The 14,072-nt window shown below is 33.1% G+C and overlaps 1 protein-coding gene across 4 annotated transcripts in view; it reads right to left on the bottom strand.

The window, feature by feature from the left end:
* The window catches only part of LOC139816858 (neuroglobin), a 43,705-nt gene that overhangs the window by 23,976 nt on the left and 5,657 nt on the right, over positions 1-14,072 (bottom strand). The gene's annotated exons all lie outside the window — the stretch shown is intronic.

The raw sequence follows: 14,072 nt of genomic DNA, 5'->3' as shown, positions 1-14,072 counted from the left end.
AATCAGTATTTATAGATGTCAATTTATAGGTAAAACATAAAATATGCTTCACTTAATCACTCGAAGCTGTTATTTAATTCATGGAAATTTTACAGAAAAGAATACATTTTTAAGAACTTGTGCGCTAGCTTTATTTTAACGAATGCTGCAAGAACTTAAACACTACTGTAGCAAATAAGCTTTAATGTTTAACGAACACCTTTTTATGTGTATTCTCTTCGTATTATTTTTAAGGCAATTATAATTAGCACGCAATTAAAAAACTGCCAAGATGTTTTTACAAAAATTACCTAAAATTTTCCTCTAAGCTTTATTATGAGAAGATATTACAGAAATTTTGTAGAATACTGCAAAAATTATGTCATCATTTATTTGGGATTACATGGTGTTTGACTCCTCTAAAAAATTGCAAACATGTGTACTTGATAAAAAATTCCGTTGCATGCACTGAACCGCTCTTCTATCCTTTTCATATCTTACAATTTTTTATTTACATTACTATATCTTTTTTAATAAAATCATTACATTGCACTACTTTTCACATACTCTATACACTGTCGAAGACAGATATTTCCTGCAATAAGGTAAAAGCCCCAACATTATTTTGTTAATGTTTAAGTAAAATACAGAAAGTGCTTAATATGTAATCACTTGCGTCATTAAATTATTTACTTGTACTAGGGAGACATGATACTAAAAGTTATAATATTGTCTGATAGATAGAATGTATCTTATATTATATTTGTTTCAAATATAATGTAAATATATTAAAAATTAATCAATCATTCCTGATGTTTTCACGTAAGGGGCGAGTCTATAATCGGTTTATATCCAGGGTTTCCTCAGTATCGCTCAATTTATCTAGAATCAATTTAATCTATTTAATCCCCAAAGAAGAGGAAGTATAAGAGCTCTGCTAATTTATCAAAATTGTATAGTGCTTAATCAAGGTCGAGCAATCTTGGAGCGAAAAATTTATATATTATTTGTTGCTTACGAAATGTTATCACTTATTCCTGTTTATACACATAATAGACACAAATTCGAGATAAAAGTATTATGAATTTCTCCAATTATTCGAGAACAAATAAACTAAAATTACGACATCCTTCATTACTTCCTCCTTTAATTCTCTCAATATTATATATAGAGAACTGACTAAAATACGCGATCTCTGCGACAACGAATTTGATTTGACAATATACACCTTTTTGGAAACTGGATATTGTTCAACAACAAAATGTGTTCGCGTAAATGGAAATTATTATGGACAACCGGGCGCTAATGCAGAAACTTTTATTTTCACTGAACGCACAGCCAGTTATATGTCGCTTCATTTAAGTATTTTATTCAGCGCGGAAAATGATGGCTATATACGAGCGAGCGAGACGAGATATCGATAAATGCATTTAAAGCAAAAATTTGCCACTTAAAAAAAAACCGATCAATGCGTCGATATTATACGCTTGTAGTCGTTTATTGATTTCCGAGGCTGCCGCTGGACCAAAGGCCTCTACTCTGGTTCCGCTTTCTCTCTCTCTCTCTCTCTCTCTCTCTCTCTCTCTCTTTCTCTCATTCCCCCTCTCGCCTCTTTCTCTTTCTCTCGTAGCTGTTGAGGATGTCATGTATAGCTAGACCAAGCTTAATTAAGTTACCTTAAAGCTGGATGCCCGACGGGAATCGATGGACGCGTATATATGTATTACATGTATGCGTATAGGAATGTGTAGGAAGCGCGACATATACATACTTGGCTTGAGAAAAAGTAATATGTAGCCATTCTATACAGAGTTGGGTGAAAACGCAACACAATAAAATGTTTTAATGTTTTATATAGAATCTCATTTTAAACTTTGAAGAAAGAAGCTGTTCAGAAAGAAGATGTTAGACTTTCTCTTCTTAAAGAATAGAAAAGATAAGTATTATAAAAGACAAAAAGTTTCTATATTTAATTTAATGGTTTTTTTTTAGTATTAGAGCGAATTACTCGAATACTTCTCCACATTCAAACTTCTAAAATACGGAATATCGCAAAACGTAATTTAGATAAATAATTTTTGCACACGCAACAAGTATCCGATAGCATGCCGAAGAAGAAGAGAGATTACAAAACCGATAGATATATAGAAGAATTGGATCTAAAAACTGATTACGCTTACTTTTAAAGAGTAAGTGAGAGATATTTATGATGATGCCAATATGAGTTTTCATTACTATTATTACCCTCTTATTTTACGAGATACGCAGCTTCCATTCCGCGCATCTATATCTTAGATCTTAGATGCAAATTACGCGGGAGGCACGTTCGCGTGGAATGCATATAGCAGCGTGGCAGATTCACCAACATTGAGGTAGAATGGAATTCCCAGATTAATCTTATCCGAGGGCAATCACTGTCACATCTCGGCTTTATTGAACGCCCACTCAATCTGTACGGCCAATTCAAGATTGGAAGATCGTCAGTTCTACATACGCATCACGTTATGTCTCTACGAAATGCGAGGAATAGCTGTCTTAATACCTCTATTCTTATCACTCTTCTCTTGAATATATATATGTTTAGCCTATTGAAAAATGAAGTGTAAATGAAGCCTAATTTCTTCATATTCTATTTCGCAAATATTTATGTAAATTCATTAGAAATTTGCGAGAAAATAAAATAAATGCCCTATTTAGCAATTGTGAATTTTATATAAGTACAATATATTATTTATTATCAATTATTATTTTTATATAATTATTAATATCTAGTATTACAAATTAATAATTTTTTAATATTTATGTAATTTTAATACATAAAATGTTATATCTTAGTATTTAATTTCTCTTTACTTTTTTATGACTTTGTTTTTCGTGAGACGAAAGTAGATGATGCCAATTCGATTGTTAGTTCCCATAATTATGTTTGATGGATGAAGTCTACTTTCTCTTCAGAGAGGAATGTACCGACATTGTAGATCTGATAATCAGTGATTCCCTTTGAATATCAAATTACATGATTTTAGATGTATCACCATGCCGTAGTATGGATTCAGAAGCTAATGCAGACAGACGTCAGAGTATCTTTTATTACAGATTGCGAAATTGCAGAATAGATCTTCAGTTATTGATAAATGTTGACAGTCAGTCAACATAAATTAATGTTTAAACAAAATTAAATGAGTAAAAAGAATGTTATTCGTAATCACAATTTTAATTGCAAAACATTTTGAATTAAAATTTATCTCTTGCGAAATTTTAAAATAAAAAATCTAATTATGTGGATTTACAAATGTCACAAAAATTTTCAAATTTATAACGCATCATCGATAAATTCATTAATTGGACATCCTTATTTGACATATTGTTATAGAGCAAATAAGTAAGCACACTGTGGAATTAGAATTTATTTAAACGATGTTATTTTATATCAGTTAACGTTTCTGTAAGATTTCTGTTGTTCTGAATAAAAACAATGCGGGATATCAAATGTTATTAATTATATCGATGTATCATCGGAGTAATTCGAAAAATTTGATAGAAATAAGAATTACATCCTCATATGTGACGAATATTAAAATTGTCATGAATATAAAGTTATTTATTGCGATTGCGTGACGATAACGCAACGTTATATCCGTTATATTATACTTGCTGGTTTCAGCAATATTGAACCAAGATATTAAGCAGATTGGAATGTATATTGATTATGTAAAAGCGAGCGTGCGGCTGATTTCAGTGAAATTAAATTTGAATCATTCGCGCTGTCCTGGAATTAAAGGCTTATCTCTCAATGGCGAGAACTTTATTTGTCTGGATATATAATTTCAATTCAAATTATACTTTCAACATGAACTTAATGCGACATTATTTACTGGGATAAGCTCGGTATAATTTGTCCTTAAATTGAAATTAATCTAAAATTCTTTCTTTGAATGTGAACAAGTAACAAAAGATATTAAAACATTTTTTTAAATTATTATTTATGCATTTTTTAAAGATTAAATAGTGTTAGAGCACAATTCTGTTTCAAATACTAGTGTAAGTTGTTATATTTGTAATCGCAAATTTTTTTTATTAAACGTAATTCTTTTGGATTTTATTCTACCTGGCATGGCATGGATTGAGGAAATTTCCGACATGTCAGACTAGTTCATCTTTTTGAATAAAGGAAAATCTGACACTATTTTCACGTTGTACCATTTCGGTGTAACCGTTGGCTAACTCTGCAGTCTCACGTTCGTGCTTCGTATATTGTGAAAACGCCAATATCAGGAAATGTATTGCGCGTTGGCCAGACGGTAGAAATGGTAGAAAGAGCTCGCGCGTGCTTTTAAAATAGAGCTCCAACGAGCCTGCGTAGTTTACTAATTATTTCTAAAATAATATATACGAGAAAAGAAAAAGGCACGGAATAAAATTTTGTCACAATAAATTTCATTCATGGAAATTTCAATAAATACAGCGCAGATAAATATCAAGTAAATATTTATTGTCTTTTGTTTCGAAATTCCAAATAGATAACTCCGGAATTTAATCTGTGTTAAACTAAATTCCAAATACTGTGACATTTCTGCGAAATGTTATAATTCTGTTGAATCAAATTTCCAGATTGGTTCCAATGGTATATATGCAAAATTGTAAAAGATTATTGAAATTGTTGGAAAAATTGTTGAAATTTCACAGAATAGCGACGTCATGTTAAATTGCTTCAAACAACGAAACTTGATCAATGCTCGTTCGTTTTTTAATTTAAACAGAATGGTCATAAAACGTTTATTTTCGCGAATTTTTGTTGAATTTCATCAAGTGCCTTATTTGTTTTTATTATTAATACGTTTTTTATCAGATTTATATTGGCTTGAAGATTTAACCCCCCCCCCCCCGTGCCTTAAATAACCGAATAATTCACGGAACGAAAATATATAGACATAGTTTCCAAGTACACGATATTATTAACCTCAAGTCCTTCTATCGATAGCTATATGTATGCAAAGTGGTGTGCTTAGATGAATAAAATATATTGACACTTTTGAGTAATTTATCAAACGAATTTGCACTTGATTGTTTCACATAAGTTCTTTGTATAAAAGAATATGTTTTATGTAAAAATATTTTTTCATGTATTTTATATTCCAATTATTGTAATTTCGTGGAAATAAAATAGGGTCGAATAATCCACGAATGAACATGAAAAAACCTAAGTTAAAGAGACATTCAAGAAATGCTATGATCAAATTGAGATAATTTACAATATAGAATGAGATTGTACGTGCGCGAAAATGAAATAATTCTCATGAAAAGAACTGAAAATTTAAAACCAGAGAGAAATGAGATTAATAAAGGAAACAAGCAATTCGAAGAGAATTACGTTTGTCTGATTCAGTCAGTGTTACGGTAGTAGATTTAATCACAGAATTGAAACCAAAGGAAGAGATTGATTCAAATATTCAAAGATAATAACTCTTTTTCTTTCAACGAACCGGTTTATCTTCCGCCCGAAAAGAGGAAAGCCACTGTCATCGTTTCCACGTTAAAATATCATCTCTATGGGAGCTCGTCCTATATGTTCTCTTGTCGCGTGTGCTCAGCGTGCTCCAATATCGCGAATCCCGTCATTTGCGCACGAGCAAATAGACGAAGCACGGAAGATACCTCTACTGACGAACGCGAAAGAAATAGTGTGTTTGCGGTATACACCGTGAGTTGATTGAATTGAGGTATCAGACCAACGCGAAATTCATCGCGCATTCTTGTTATCGTTTTATCATTTCTTACATAAGAAGAGTATTAACGTAGACGTATAGAGCAACAAAATTATTAGATAAGATTTATCTTTAGTCATGTATTATATCATATTGTTAGTTATATTTAATTATTTTTGCGTTTTTAAATAAATTTTAATGCGATTTAGTTAAGAAATCTTATGTAGCTTTAGTGCTCCTGCAAAAATTATTAAACAAATACGCTTGTCTTGTTTAATGTAATTACATTGAGAAAGCATTTTTATAATTATTCTCTCAATTTCAGATGTTTTTTCCATCTTACCGGAATATCGTGCCGTTCTAGGCAGCCTCGAACGTTTTTGCATTATTCCTATTTTAAGCAACCGGAACATTGATCCCGTTCCATTGTTCCTCACTCATCGCCTGTCAGACACACTCGGACTCCCTTTGTGTGACAGTCTTTCTCTTCTCATTGGTCAATAATAATAAAAGTGTCCTGATGTTTTAGCACGCGCGATTGGCGCAGAATCTGTCAGACGTTCTTCCGTGGATGGATCCGGAGATTTTCTGGTTTCGCGACAGAAACGCGAAAACAAAACTGACAATGAGTCATTAATCGATCAAGAAAAAACTTTAATCGCGTACGATGAGAGAAAACATCGCGACGATGTCATTCTGAAATTTGCACGATTTCTTTCAACTTCCGCGATAAGAAATAAAATTCTATCAACGTTTATAAATATGGTTATCACTCTTGATGCTTTTAACATTACGTATATTCTGCTATTAAGTTATTAATATATTATTATAAATTCATTTTCTTGACAATATTTCGGAATGCACGTAAATGGAATATGCAATAATAATAATAATAATAAAAGAAGATAATAGTATAGGCTTCACAAACAGAACAAGGTTCTATTTGGAAATTGATGGAATAAATTTTATAGCGACTCTCTTCGTGAGATTCGTCCTTTGTATGTACTACGTATCAGAATTACATGGAGTGCGTCGATACTAGGAAATCTCATTATTTTCCGAAGGATAACGGAAATGGCGAGACAAAGAAAGATGGATAGATGGGCTCTATCGAACGATGAGTAAAGAAAGAAAATACGAATGGCCGGTTATTTATCTGTAATTCACTGAAAATATGAACGTAATATGGAGCTCGTTGAATCGTTTCGATATATCGTTCTGACTTTTAACGGATCATTTAGCGTTTCAATTGAAAACTGGAGCACCGGAATATACTGGACTTTAACATTTTTATTTTGCTTTAATTGCGTTGCTTATTTGCAATAATAATTTGGGAAAATTTGTAAACACTTGATTGTTCTCTCTGAAAAAAATTTTGAAACAGTAGCAATAACAAAAATTTAATATAGAAAACTTGCAGCTTAAAAATATATATATATATATAAAGAAATGTGTATGTAATTGTGTGTGTGTGTGTGTGTGTGAGAGAAATGAGTAATAAAAATATATATTTATTTAAAAAAAAAATAGAGAAAGTAAAAGAAAATTAGCAAAAATATAATTTTATTTAACATCGCCAGATTTATTCAATATCTAATTTAATATCTAATTTGAGACCTATTTACTTATTACTAGACATCGGATTTTTTATATGCAGATTGGTGGAAAAGAGTATAAGTGTTATTACGTTTTGAAACTCGCCCACTACATCACATATCTCTGAGGATTATAAACATTTCTTTTGAACTGTAACAAATACGGATAAAAAACGCGGTACGTATAAGAGAAGTCAAGTATGCATGGCGTAGTCTGTAAAATGTGTCTGCGATTAATGTTTAAAAATATGCTCGCAAAGTCACATTTAATAATTCAGCGTCTCTCTCTCTCTCTCTCTCTCTCTCTCTCTCTCTCAGCGCATATACCTATATAATATATTTGATATTTAGAAAATTTTTTGCAAAAAAGCTCTTTACAACATGGGCAATTTCCTATCGCAGTGAAGCGAGACGAGAACCGCGTTTTGCACATCTGCGCTTTTATATAGAATAGATATAGGAAATTGCTGTAGCGTCTCTAAATATTTAATCACATTCGTGAGTTACCTGCGTATGTTTCCTCGTCGATTCTACGATTAGAGGAAACTATTTTAGAAAATAGTTCAGCGGAATTTCCAGCATGATAGAAATATGTGAATAACAGTAGATAAAATAATAAAGTTGAATTATTTTCTTATGCAATTTAAGGCAAGTTCGGGATATTGATTGATAAATTCGAATTGGTTTAAAATTGTTGAATCGTTAATGAAATTAATCGAAGATATTTAATTAATCTTATATGGAAAAATCAAAGTTAATATTGATTCTATAATTGCTTAAAAAATATTTTATACTTTTTATTCATCCTCAATTATACCTTTTATTTATTAATTTTTAGCACATTTTTATATTATATATAAATTATATAAAGAAGTGCTATGTATTCTATAAAAAAATGCAATTATACTGTTACATATAATTGTAAAATAACATGTACTAACAATTTACCAAGATGAATAGTGACCGCGAACAAAGGACATGTGTAAATTTGTCTTTATCACTGCGTTTGTCCAGAGATTCATTAGTCGCAGTCGCGAGGATTAAATGCAACAACATAATAGGGATTGTGTTTGCGTACAAGCTTATGTTTGTTTAATAAGCCGAGTGGGATAAGAGGCCTGTAACAGTTTTAGCTCAACTTCTTGCACAGATCATCTTTTCTCTTTTTCTCTCCAACGTGATAAGAAAAAGAGGAAAGTGAACCGTGCAAGAAGTTCAGCTAAAATGAATAGGCCTAAGGATTTATTTTGACTGTGTTGTCGGCTACTGAGCTATATCTATCTTCTAGCTTCCATCTTTTTAAATTCTTTTTAATAAAGATTTAAAAATCGAGCGTTTCATTAAGGAATATATGAAGCTCGTTCTTCTTTACCCTCCCTTCCTTTTTGATTCTCCTTGATCCCTCGCTATTAACTGATACTATCCTAGATCGTACCGCTGTCACAAACATCCACCATTGTACGGCAGACCTTCCTTTGTATCGCGATTTTCCATAGCTTGTCGGATAACAAAAGTCGTCGAACAAAGTACATGTCGCGATATCGACATTCTGTAAGTAGGTGTGCGTGTCGGTTTAACAAAACGAATCGGTCAAGCGTGAATTCTAGTTTACAAGTTATAATAATAATTATCGCAGAAAGTTTGATACCTCGAACGTGTTTCCGCGCCTATTTTAATTGTAATAGCACAACGTTTTCAACGCATAACGCGCATTATCTACTCCGATACAGTCGCAGTCTTCAGTTACATTCTTTCTGTTTATCTATTTTACTCCTTATCAGTGACCTTTTCAGATATATTTTTACGAAAAAAAGTATTGAAAATAAATAGACTATCCGAAGTAATGTAATAAGTCGATAAAAATAAAGACGTACACACCGTTCTTCTAATTACCACTTTCAAATAATGTAATATCAAATAGAGTGATAGTTTTAATTAACTTGAACTTCATGTCGTAACCCCAAATTATAGCCTATTCCGTTTCCTATGATAACATCCGTTACTTCGATAAAGACCGAACGAATACACGTGGCGGAGGGAAAAAGTCACGATGGGGTCAAGTGTCATTTCGTCTGATGAAAAAAAAAATAGTACGAAAGGGGCGATAGGAGCGGACAGCCTGGGCTAGGCTCACCGATTGTTCAACTTACTCATCGCTGTCAATCCAATATCGCTGGAATGGAAACGGGCACGATCGGGTTCGCACGGCCCCGTCCGTCGACGAGGCCGAACCTTTGATTTGAAGAACTTTAATCCGACGAGGGTCCACGCACGGGATTCCCGAGCAGGATCACGTAATCTCGTTTACGGCGTATTATTCGATCGATGCCCGATTGTGCCCGTGGAAGGTAAACGTCGCTATCAGCTGACCCGCCGGCCGTATGCCTCAATTAAAAGCGAGAGAGACCTTCTGGAATCCCGATTACTGCAGCCCATTATAGAATAGCGCTTATCGGGGACTCTTGAGGATTCGCTTTGTCGATACTGCTGCAGTAATCGGCGTTACTGCGTAACGAGGAATACAGGATATTCTTTTTTGAAGCTGTTAGAGTCTGTAGCTTAATGGGATGATAAAGAAAGGATTTATGTGCGAATGCTTTTATAATGAGCAATTAAAATGCAACAGTGCGTTTGGAGTATTGAAACTATTAGGGAGACAGGAAGAGTACGTGTTACATAAAACCGATATTACATAAAACATTCAATTTTTCGATGCATTTTTTGTACCTCGCCTACACATTCTTAAAATTATTGAAAGATTAAAAATTGCGCAATGGGATCGTTCGAAAATTTAGGGGATTCCGAAAATACCGTTCGCTCGAAGGGATGCCAATCCGATTTTATTAAACCTCGGTGTTCGATGCAAGCGGGGAGAATCCCAAACTGCGAGTTAAAAAGCGTTTACCGGCAATTCTCTGTGACGATACGATCGGCATTTCCGATTCCCTTCGCAAGTCAGCGGAAGAACGCAGTCTTTCGTGTATCGAGCAAATGGAATGAAACGAGCGGATTGAAATGGGATCGCGCCAAATTGTGGTATTATTGCAGATATTACTGTAGCTCGCTTGACTCGCGATTGAGAGAAAAAAAGTCGCTTTTTCGCGGCGCTCTCCGCGCTTTTTCGCGGCAGTGTAATGATACTTCTACGGAGAAACCTCTGCAATATTTTAGACAACCCTCATCATAACGCTGACTCATCGACTATACTTTTGAGGCTTGTTTCAAATTCTGACGGAAATAACAGGCATGAGCGCCGATTTCTTATACGTCAGTACTTGGCGAATTAATTATGTCGATGAATTCTTGCAGGCTTGAATTGAGCGTTCTTCGTGAAGATTTTCGCAGCGCAACTAAATTTGTTTCCCATCGAAATGATCTCATTTCGAAGCATTTCAGAAGAAGAATTTATCTATATTGTATTGGGTCAGTTATTTATAGAAGCTTCTTAATTCTGGGTCATTTGCAACATTTATGACAACTAATTTAGCTTTCTTATTCGTTGAAGACGGCGAATCATTTTCTTTTAAAATGTAATATGGCGTTTTTTTCTCCATTATGTGAATGTAATGAAATTAAAGTAAACTTTCAATCGTAATAAATAAGAAATAGTACTTTATTTAATTTTTTGTTAATTCTAAATTTTTAACAATGATTGCATATTTCCTTGTTGTAAAAAATTGAATTTAGTCTAAGCTTAAAGAATGTATATTTGTTAACTGGTTAACAAATGTTTATTACAAATAAAAATAAGTTATTTTCCGTATATTATCAGGAAAGAATAATTTTGCTTGTATGCTGCATATTTTTGCTTCTCTCTTCTATAATAAAAAATTACAAATGATGTAATAATCTCATTCTAAAAAACTGCAAGTGCAATTCTAGTTTCTATCGTTATTGTCACAATAGCGTGGTAGGAAAAAAAAATAAAAAATCATATTAAGGGTTAAATGACCTCAATTATACGGTCCATAGAGTTGTGCATTCGCGTTCAATCCGCGCATCACAGCTTTGTAACGATCAAAATACAGTTTCCAGAAAGAAGATTATCCCTCAGTTCGATGCACGAGCGATGACACGGACGACACCCGGTTTACGATCCATCGATAGGCTTCCTCTGTGCAAAGGAACGTCAGTGAAAACGGGCGTGAAAGGGGTGTAAGGATCGACGGGTACATCTACCCTCTCAGGGTTGCGTCTGACGTTGATGACGGCCTTGAAGAGCCTAAACACTCAGTTAATCATGTAATGGCGCGTGACGCGTATACGAAATATGCTGTACCCCAACTCCGGAAAATGTATGTGCCATCACTTTTCTACGAAATTCAGCGGGATACCACATTAAATTCAAGGGTATCCCCTTTTGATATTAAAGGGACACCCTCGGGAGACAAAACTGATCTTCGACGAAATCGCAAGAATGTTATGCTCCGTAACGGAGACATCGCTTATTGTTGAAACTCCAACTACAATAATTTACGACACTTGTGCCATGGCTTCTATCGCACGAATTTCGATTATATAATATAATTGTTGGAATCTGTAAGAAAATTACCCTCCCGATCACAACCCGAACGAAAGCGAGAGAGTGCAAAATCATTCATTCTTTTATATAACGATTCCTATCTTATTCTTTTCTCCTTCCTCTCTTATTACAGAACTTTGTGCTATTACAAAACTTTTTCTTCTATTCTTCAACATCAGTTCATCTATCAGTCTATTTTTCTTGGAAGTCCGGCTCTCTCTCCAACGTCTAATAGTTTGTAGGGTGTTTTCGTTTTAGCCCATTTAGCTATCCTGTCACTCATTCTATCGGCATAGTCTCTCCACTGTTGACGTCTTTCTCGAACCTATCACACTACATCCTGGACTCCGGATTATTCCCTTACGAATAAATTTGCTACGCGATCTCGTAAGCTAATGCCTAATTTAAACGTAGGTAATGTTCTCATCTTTGTTCTTCTGAGCATTGATTTTATTCTTGTTGTCTCTGCTCTCGTTTTAGCCGCATATGTTGATATATGGCTCGAACGCACGCTTTATAAACCCGTATTTTCTTCTCAGCCCTCATGTATCTATTCCTCCATATCACGTCCCATAGCAATCAGATACCGCTGCTGCCCTATATATTTGCTCTCGGACTTCTTACACTATATTTCTATCGCTGCTTGTCATGACTCCCAAGTAGTAAAAGGCCATTACCTGTCCGATCGGTCAGTCTGATATATTTATCCGGAATATAACTTTGGCTTTTATCTTTTTGGTAGAGATTTTTATAGGTTGTACTTATACTTTTCAAATAAAAAAAAAAAGATACTATATCCCGTTCTAAGTTAACTAAATAAAACTAAATTTTGCTCAATTACAAAATATTTAGTATAAAAAATTACGAAATTGTAAAGAGATGCGATGTTCAATCAAATTATCAAGAAGAAAAAATCATAAAATCTACAGATGAAATGTTTCGAATACATAAAACGTGTATTAAATTGCACTAAATAATTATCTAAATAATTTTTATAAGAATTTTACATTGTATTTATAAAATAGAGTAATAAACTAATCCTGGATTAGATATTACGTTGTCTTTCTTTATGAAACTAAATAAATTTGCTTGACATGTACCTATAAAATACGTTTCTATGAAGTTATCTATCAAGTTTCATATATTGCATGTAATCTTCGTCATAACTTTACTTAAATAAATTGTTCATAAGATTACATGAAGAGTGAGCAACTCTTGTAGATGTTAGCGCAAACATATGTATATTGCAGATAAAAGAATAAATAAATAAATATTCTTGTCTAAAAAGCAAGGTAAACGGTTTTTCTTTTTTAGTTTGTTCTTGAGTATCTTTTTACCCTCCTCTAGCATTAAGGTATCAAATATAATATTTGCTATTAATCTTGTAACATAAGTGATGTAAATAATATAAGTCAATGTTTTATACATTGATACACTTTAACCTGTTCGATTTCCGCAAAACATTAATCAGTCTGAGTATTGGTTTAATCAATTTCAATAATATTGGGGTATCATTTATCAAGGTAACCCCCTTAATCAGGTCAAAGAATTTGTTAATCCAGAGAATCACGACCCATAATGTCATTCCTATCATATTTCATACTTATGGAAAGTTTTATAGTAACCGTGCGAGCAACCGTGCTACGTGATCGACATGTAATGAAATAAATAAAAAAGAATGAACACATTTCAATAATTATAAGTCTTATTTTTACCGTTAAGAAATTATATCTGGAATAAAGCCCTTTTTCAGAATTATGTTAATGGAAAGTTCGATTACAAATCTTTTAGTTAAATGTTTATTGCAGAACTTGCAAATTCGATTTTAAATTGCATAAATATATTTTCAAGTGTCTCCACACACAAAATGAAAGAGATAGAATATATCATACAAGTATAGTAGCAACATTACTCTCGTCTATTTATGTATTATGAAAAAAGTGTTTAAAATTACCAAGATTTTTCGATAACAAAGTAGAGCTCTTTATATTTAATTGAATCGTTGGCAATATGATTTAATTAGAAAATCATACATGAAAATCAAAAAATACAAAGCGCTCTCTTTGTTCTTATTTTTATACTTTTTGTTTTCTGTTACATATGATGACATTTTCTAAATCGTATTGCCAACAATCTAATTTCTAAATAGATCTTTAATTTCCAATTAAATGGTATTGCTAACAATGTCACGGTCTCATTTATCGAGCGCGAAGTTGTTAATCGTCCAGCGTCGTAAGTTCGCTCAACGTTTTTCTACAGCATGCAGCATTC

Source organism: Temnothorax longispinosus, chromosome 7, assembly GCF_030848805.1.
Source record: "Temnothorax longispinosus isolate EJ_2023e chromosome 7, Tlon_JGU_v1, whole genome shotgun sequence".
In the NCBI taxonomy this organism is placed as follows: domain Eukaryota; kingdom Metazoa; phylum Arthropoda; class Insecta; order Hymenoptera; family Formicidae; genus Temnothorax; species Temnothorax longispinosus.
This window is presented reverse-complemented; position numbering and strand designations above follow the sequence as displayed.